We start from the raw sequence: 8,650 nt of genomic DNA, 5'->3' as shown, positions 1-8,650 counted from the left end.
CCAGGGCAGGAAACACCGAGCAGTTAACACACCCCTAGAGAGAGACAAATTTGGTGCCAGAATAAATATGAAAAAGCCTCGAGTGAACGGTATTATTGCTTCTGTGGCATAAGAACTGGACGCTGTTGGATCCACAGCACGTTGTGAAAGGTCGTACTGGAATGAATAGCGGAGAAACGCTTCCAAAGAGTGCTATGTGTGCCCATACACGGAAAGATGACTACGCAAACGCCGATATATGACTGAGCACGACGACTCAGCGCACGATCTCACCAACCTTCAGGCAGAATAACGTTTGGTTTAATAAATGCATTTATCTGTATTTGTATTAACTGAATGAATATATAGTATTAGGGGCAGTCAAATGACAGACACGTGGAAAAAATAATAAAAGTGTTTACTATTTCAAAAATAATCACCATAGTTGTTAACACATTTATACCATTATGATAGGATGGTCAATGGCTACATGAAGAAATGTTTTCAGTGGCCTATGGTCACATGATTATACCCAGGTGTGCACCTCTTTGTGCGAAGGAAATCGACGGCCACGAATATCTCTCTTCAGAGCTCCTAAAATATGGTAATCGCATGGGCAGGGATCGGGACTGTATGGAGGTTGTGTGAGGGTATTGGAGGGCTCTGAAAGATCAAACACAGTACATAAAAATTTATGCACCTTAACAGCTAATGATGATACCATCAGTGCGCGGACACTCTTCATTCAACCTCCTGTGGGAATCAGGTGAAGATGCGAGCAATCTGGATAATGGACAGGGCACATGTAATCTGCGACATATGGACATTTGAGATGGACAGGAAGTGTGTTTGGATAACTGATGTGGTGAAGGTGACATCCCGTGATACGTGGGTAGTCTGGGTCCTGGTCCGGCACAAATGTTCACTTGTCGCCAGGGATTTCTTTCAACGCCTGGTGGCAGCTGATGGCGAAATTTCTCTTTTGTCATGCATATACAGCTGAAGAATCATGAATGGTCTCTTTTCTTTCAGACATGTTCGAAAGAACGAGCACCACGTATACAAATATATGCGCCTTGAAGGCGAATAATGATACCATTAGTGTGGATGCACTCTTCGATCTGTTGCGGCACTCAAGTGAGGCTGGGGGCATCGGAGTTGGACAGGAAGCGTGTGCAGATAATCGAAGTGGTTAAGGCGACCGCTCGTGATGAGCAAGTAATCCGGGTTTGAGTCCTGGTTCGGCACAAATTTTCACTTGTCACCATTGGATTTATTGGAATGCCTGATTACAGGCATTTCTCTTTCAATGAACTGTTTACTTACTTTCTTTCATCTTCTCATTTGACTGCTCCTTATATCCTGGCACATACATAAGACCAAAGGAATTACAGACCCTGACTGCTGGTGGCCATTGATTGAAATTAATAGGGAAATTTTGGAAAACTTGTGCCGGATTGGGATTCAAACCCGGGGCTCCTGCTACTAGATAGATGCTCTGACCAATTAGCCGCCCAGAAACAGTGGTCGTTCCAGGTGCACGGTCTACCCCAGAATGCCTCCCGTCTTACCCAAATACTCAACTTATCCAACAGAGAGAAATGGTGCAGCGGACTCGTATTCGGGAGGACGACGGTTCTAACACGCGTCTTGCCATTCTGATTTAGGTTTTCCGCGATTTCCCTAAATCGCTTCAGGCAAATGCCGGAATGGTTCCTTCGAAAGGACACAGATGTTTTCCTTCCCCATCCTTCCCTAATCTGAGTTTGTGTGCCGTCCTCAACTTATACACAGAGTAGTAATGTAGTACCACTTGCCCATTATTCTCATTACTCGCGGCATGTCGCCGATTCGCGTAAGAGTTCGAGCATGGTGTGAAGTGGTCATTGGCCGTCTCGCCTTCTATGTGATGTCTGTTCTTTCGAAAATACAGTAGTGTCTCGATTATCCGACCTAAACCGGCCGCGGTAAGCTCGGATAAGCGGGAAGGTCGGGTAACACGGAAAATAATACAAAACAGCACAAAAATTAAACCAAAGTAGGCCAAATGAGTTAAAAATTTATTACAATACAAATCAAATTAGACTGAATAGATATTTACTGTGTGAAGAAGTTAGTAATTGTCTTCTGTTTGCCTGCTGTTTGCCGTTTTTTTTTTTTTTTTTGCCGCTAAATCACGTAGTCTCTTAAGAAGTAAAACCTCGGTAGACGATGTTTCCTCCAGTTGCTCTACATATTTTAAAGCAGTTTCTAAGGCCTTGTGTCCTTCGTTGCGAGAAATCTTGGGCGCACTTTCCTCCGCTACATCCGCTTCTTCGTCTTCTTCTTTTTCGTTTACCGTGTTCACTATTTCTTCATCTGTCACTTCAAATTCATCTTGGACAATCCATTCATTTATGTCATCTTCTGTGGCGTCAGCATATTCCGGAACTTTTCGTAACAATGAAAGCAGGGTTGTATTTTCTGGTTAGGTCTGCTGCTGTAGATTTTCATCATCTGGAGAATTTTCTTGATTTTCCTGTAGCAAACTTTTCCAGGATTTGGCAATTGTATTTACTCCAACACTCTCCCAAAATTGGGCCACGTCATAAGCTACGTCTTTCAAATTAATACGGCGCTACTGCTCTAGCATGTCTTCTCCCTTGTCCATAGCATTAATTAAAGAGGAAAGCAAGTTTCTGCGGTAGTTTCTCTTCAGGGTCCCTTGGTCCATAGGCTGACATAAGGATGTGACATTTGGAGACAAAAATATGGCCTTTTTATCTAGATCTTGAAGTTCATCTTCATTAGGATGACAAGTGGCACTGTCCAGAAGCAACAGTGCTTTGCGGGGCAAGTTGTTGGCTTTCAAAAACTTTTCAGTTTTTGGCACGAACTCTTTAAAAAACCATTCTTTAAAAACGTCTGAGCTCATCCAAGCATTTTTTTGGTTGTAATATTTCACCGGTAAAGCATTTTTAGATACATTTTTAAATGCTCTCGGGTTTTTTTGGCTACCTATTATAGACAGTATCATTTTCAAATTTGCTATGGCGTTACTGCATGCAAGAATTGGCACTTTCTCTTTGCTACGTTTGTAGCCTGGCGCTGCCTTGTCGGCCTTTGACGCTAATGTTTTTTCCGGTAACATTTTGTAATTGAGACCAGTCTCGTCCCAGTTAAAAATTTGATCGCCTGTTAAGTTTTCCTTCTCCAATACCTTGTGAAGTTTATTCCTAAACAACTGATCAGCTTGAAAATTTGCTGAAAACTTTTCACCACAGACATTAAATTGTCGAATTCCGTATCTTTTCTTCCATCTATCGAGCCAGGCTACACTAGCTGTGAAATCAGGTTCACCTTCGTTTAGTTCGTTACGAAACCTTAACGCTTTTTCCTGCAAAATATGTCCCGACAGGGGTACACTTTTATCTCTATGTTGAGTAAACCATAGGAACAAAGCTTTACTTACTTTTTCATAATCACATTTTTTCATGGTTTTCCAATCTTCCAAAACAGCCGAGGTTGCTAGCTGAGAACACCACTTCTCAATTTCATTGCGGTTCCTTTTACAGTATCCATCTTTTGTTTCCCGACGTTATATGGCTCAAATGGTTCAAATGGTTCAAATGGCTCTGAGCACTATGGGACTTAACATCTGTGGTCATCAGTCCCCTAGAACTTAGAACTACTTAAACCTAACTAACCTAAGAACATCACAAACATCCATGCCCGAGGCAGGATTCGAACCTGCGACCGTAGCAGTCCCGCGGTTCCGGACTGAGCGCCTAGAACCGCTAGACCACCGCGGCCGGCCCCGACGTTATAATCTTGCGCCACTTTTAATAAAGTTTCACCATTGTCTATTCTTTTTAAGGGGGGTAGGACGTGAAACGGGCCGAGTTCGAGAAGGAGAGGCACCACAGGACATTTTAATTTGCACTGTCTATACTTTTACAAATAAATTCATAAAACTCTGTCAGCATCACCAGGAAGGATTCAGAATTTCTCACTCATAGCAGTGGAAGTTCAAAAACACGAAGAAATAACATTTTTTAAATGTGAAATTTCATGATTTTTTTCACTTACTGTTGGCTGCATTTGTTGCTATAGGTACACTTTTCTTCATAAGTAAAAGAGATTCTTCGATGAATTTTACACAGCTTACAAACCATACTTACAGGTGTATGAAACTGTAGAATTTATTTAATCTATGGAAAAATGAATGGGCTGTTACGTTTTAAACTTCGTGTTTAGAGAAAACTCGAATTTTATAGTTAGTTATCTCAATTTTTACCCCAGTTTTTAACAGGTTTGGGAAATTCTAGAGTTTCTTACACCTGTAAGTATGGTTTGTATGCTGCGCAAAATTCGTCGAATAATCTGTGGTGTCACCGCCAGACACCACACTTGCTAGGTGGTAGCCTTTAAATCGGCCGCGGACCGTTAGTATACGTCGGACCCGCGTGTCGCTGCTATCAGTGATTGCAGACCGAGCGCCGCCACCCGGCAGGTCTAGTCTAGAGAGACTCCCTAGCACTCACCCCAGTTGTACAACCGACTTTGCTAGCGACAGTTCACTGTCTACATACGCTCTCATTTGCCGAAACGACAGTTTAGCATAGCCTTCAGCTACGTCATTTGCTACGACCTAGCAAGGCGCCATATTCAGTTACTATTCTGGACAAATAATATTGTGAATCATGTACCGTCAAGAGCGACGTTAATCATTAATGGATTAAAGTTAAGTATCAAACTAATTTCGTCCGCTTTCTGAATTCTCATTCCTTGTCATGTTCCAGACCTCACGTCAGTATAGTTCTTCCTTCCTCACGCCAGCCTGCGTGAGCTTAAACGCGTGCATTTCGGTCCCCACTAGTAACACGGTGTTGGCTCTTCTGCCAACACAACAGAATCTCTCTAACTTATGAAGAAAATTGTACCTACAGCAACAAATGTAGCCAATACCAAGTGAAAAAAATGATGAAATTTCACATGAAAAAAAATTGTTTTGTTGTGTTTTTGAACTTCCTCTGCTATGAGTGTGAATCCTGAATCCTTCCTGGTCATGCTAATATAATTTTATGAATTTATTTGTAAAAGTATAGACAGTGTAAATTAAAATGTCCTGTAGTGCCTCTCCTGCTCCAAGTCGGCCCGTTTCACGTCCTACCCCCCTTAAAGCTGTAAGTTTTTCTTTCATTGAAAGCACCACCTTTTTCCGTTTTGAAACCATCACCATAAATTTAGGGTGTGCAACACGTCCACTCCACTACAGATCTACGATAGCACTGAGGAGTGAGGAGTAGCAGACGGCGACAATGAACTGAGTACCAACAAACAACACGTTAGTCACTGACCTGTCGTCGGCTGGCGCACGGCCAGCGCGGTGGAAGGGCCGGATAACACAGAAGGTCGGATAACCAAAGATCGGATAATAGAGGCTCTACTGTATGTACAGGGTGTTACAAAAAGGTACGGCCAAACTTTCAGGAAACATCCCTCACATACAAATAAAGAAAAGATGTTATGTGGATATGTGTCCGGAAACGCTTATTTTCCATGTTAGAGCTCATTTTACTTTCGTCAGTATGTACTGTACTTCCTCGAGTCACCGCCAGTTGGCCCAATTGAAGGAAAGTAATGTTGACTTCGGTATTTGTGTTGACATGCGACTCATTGCTCTACAGTACATCACGAACGTGGTTTTGCAGTCAGTGCAATGTTTACAAATGCGGAGTTGGCAGATGCCCATTTGATGTATGGATTAGCCCGGGGCAATAGCCGTGTCGCGGTACGTTTGTATCGAGACAGATTTCCAGAACGAAGGTGTCCCGACAGGGAGACGTTCGAAGCAATTGATCGGCGTCTTAGGGAGCACGGAACATTCCAGCCTATGACTCGCGACTGGGGAAGACCTAGAACGACGAGGACACCTGCAATGGACGAGGCAATTCTTCGTGCAGTTGACGATGACCCTAATGTCAGCGTCAGAGAAGTTGATGCTGTACAAGGTAACGTTGACCACGTCACTGTATGGAGAGTGCTTCGGGAGAACCAGTTGTTTCCGTACCATGTACAGCGTGTGCAGGCAGTATCAGCAGCTGATTGGCCTCCACGGGTACACTTCTGCGAATGGTTCATCCAACAATGTGTCAATCCTCATTTCAGTGCAAATATTCTCTTTCCGGGTCAGGCTTCGTTCCAACGTGATAAAATTGTAAATTTTGACAATCAAAATGTGTGGGCTGATGAGAATCCGCACGCAATTGTGCAATCACGTCATCAACACAGATTTTCTGTGAACGTTTGGGCAAGCATTGTTGTCTTGATTGGGCCTCATCTTCTTCCACCTACGCTCAGTGGAGCACGTTATCATGATTTCATACGGGATACTTTACCTGTGCTGCTAGAACATGTGCCTTTACAAGTACGACACAACATGTGGTTCATGCACGATGGAGCTCCTGCACATTTCAGTCGAAGTGTTCGTACGCTTCTCAACAACAGATTCGGTGACTGATGGATTGGTAGAGGCGGACCAATTCCATGGCCTCCAAGCTCTCCTGACCTCAACCCTCTTGACTTTCATTTATGCGGGCATTTGAAAGCTCTTGTCTACGCAACCCCGGTAGCAAATTTAGAGACTCTTCGTGCTCGTGTTGTGGACGGCTGTGATACAATACGCCATTCTCCAGGGCTGCATCAGCGCATCAGGGATTCGATGCGACGGAGGGTGGATGCATGTATCCTCGCTAACGGAGGACATTTTGGACATTTCCTGTAGCAAAGTGTTTGAAGTCACGCTGGTACGTTCTGTTGCTGTGTGTTTCCATTCCATGATAAATGTGATTTGAAGAGAAGTAATAAAATGAGCTCTAACATGGAAAGTAAGCGTTTCCGTACACATGTCCACATAACATATTTTGCTTCTTTGTGTGTGGGGAATGTTTCCTGAAAGTTTGGCCGTACCTTTTTGTAACACCCTGTAGATACGTACGAGTTACAGCAGTGGCGTGACGCAGGTACCACTGATACGTGGCTGAAAATTTCTGCGCAAGCTGTTGCGGGTGGAGACGAAGGCTTGCAGGGTTAAAAAGGCGCGGGATACAAGTGAGATCTCTTTTAGGAGGAGTGCCGCAGCCGCAGGCTCTGGGCGCTCACAGCCCGGGGCCCCCCGGCCGGTGGCGGCTGTCCGCGGCTCCATTTCTCCACTCGGCTCTCAGGCGCCAGGGGAGGCCAGAGAGGCGAGCCGGGCAGCCGTGCAAAAAGCGCCGCGCACTGGCCGCTGGCCGCTGGCCGTGCGCGGCAGATAAAGCGACCGGACGGCGGGAGGAGGCAGGCGAACGAGGAGGAGGGAGGAGGAGCAGCGGCAGAGGCCGACGAAGCAGCGGAGGCGGCGAGGCCGCGAGCGGCGTTTGCACGGCGCCGCTGCCGGACCGGAATCCCGACAGCCATTGGTCATCCTAGATTGCTTCTTGGAGGGTGGTCGCGCGCACACACAGGCGGCGGCGGCGGCGGCGGCGGCGGCAGCGGGGCGGCCACCCCCGCGCCCGGCGCGGCGCGGTGCAGAGCGGCACACAGCGGCCCGGAAATTGTGTCCACCTCACTCCCCAGTCCCCAGTCCCCAGCGCTGCGTCGTCAGTTCCGGTTTCCGGGCGCTCCTTGGCGACGCGGCGCGGCGGCCGCCGGCCGACGCCAGCGGGCCAGATAACGACCGCGCCGCCGGGCCGGGGACTCCGCGAGCCGACGCCGTCCACCGACCCGCCTCCCCCAGCCGCGACCGTGACGTCATTTCGCGGCCAATGTCCGGCAGCTGATTAGCCGCTATCTCACCCTGAGCCGCCGCCCTCTAGGGTCTGTTATAAGCCGCGCCGTCATGTTTCACGTCCTCTGCAGTGACATAATGGCGCCCGACGACGTTCTGATTCTATACATTAACTCTTATAGCTCTAAGAGCCATTACGGATCCGTTACACTCAGAGTAAACGGGGTTACGAAGATCCGCTCAGCGAGCAGTCTGAATCGAGACAAGGGTCTAAGAATATCCGAGGAATCTGTTGTTCTTGAAATTACCGAACGAGAGAAAACTACAGCTTCACACGCCTAAGGTACTGCAAACTGCCACGTTACAATGTAGTTCGAGCTACAGATGTTAGAAGAGAATGCAACCCCTATCGCCTATCCCTGTCATATCTGTTAGCATCCACTGCAGAATTTACTCAAACAGCGCTTGTGTTAAGTATACTATTCTTGCCAAGATCCCTAATTATTCTTTTTATTACTATTACTGGTTTCAACAGATCTACCTGTCATCATAGGATTCTGTAAGATTATTAGATGTACACGCTTTTTACGTTACCATACCTCTATACTGGTCGTTCCCTGGTTTCTAGATCTTGGAGCCGCTGCTAATCGGTCGAGTAGCTCCTCAGATGGCCCCACCAGATAGATAAGGAGAAGTCCCCAGCGGTGCGATCAACTTTTTGAAACTACCTATACGGTAACGTAGGTTAAGACTGCAAGTATCACACACTGCAGTCATTCGCCCTGCTGGGCCCTCGTTTGCGAGTAATCGACGAAAAATATTAGGAATTTTTTGTGATACGTAATAGAATTTGAATATGGATTGATTGTGTGGTGTGTTGTATAGGATAATAGCTTCGGCTACAGGTGCATGTGGTTTCGAATC

This window comes from Schistocerca nitens, chromosome 5 (genome assembly GCF_023898315.1).
Source record: "Schistocerca nitens isolate TAMUIC-IGC-003100 chromosome 5, iqSchNite1.1, whole genome shotgun sequence".
Taxonomy (NCBI): Eukaryota; Metazoa; Arthropoda; class Insecta; order Orthoptera; family Acrididae; genus Schistocerca; species Schistocerca nitens.
Note: the sequence above shows the minus strand (reverse complement) of the source record.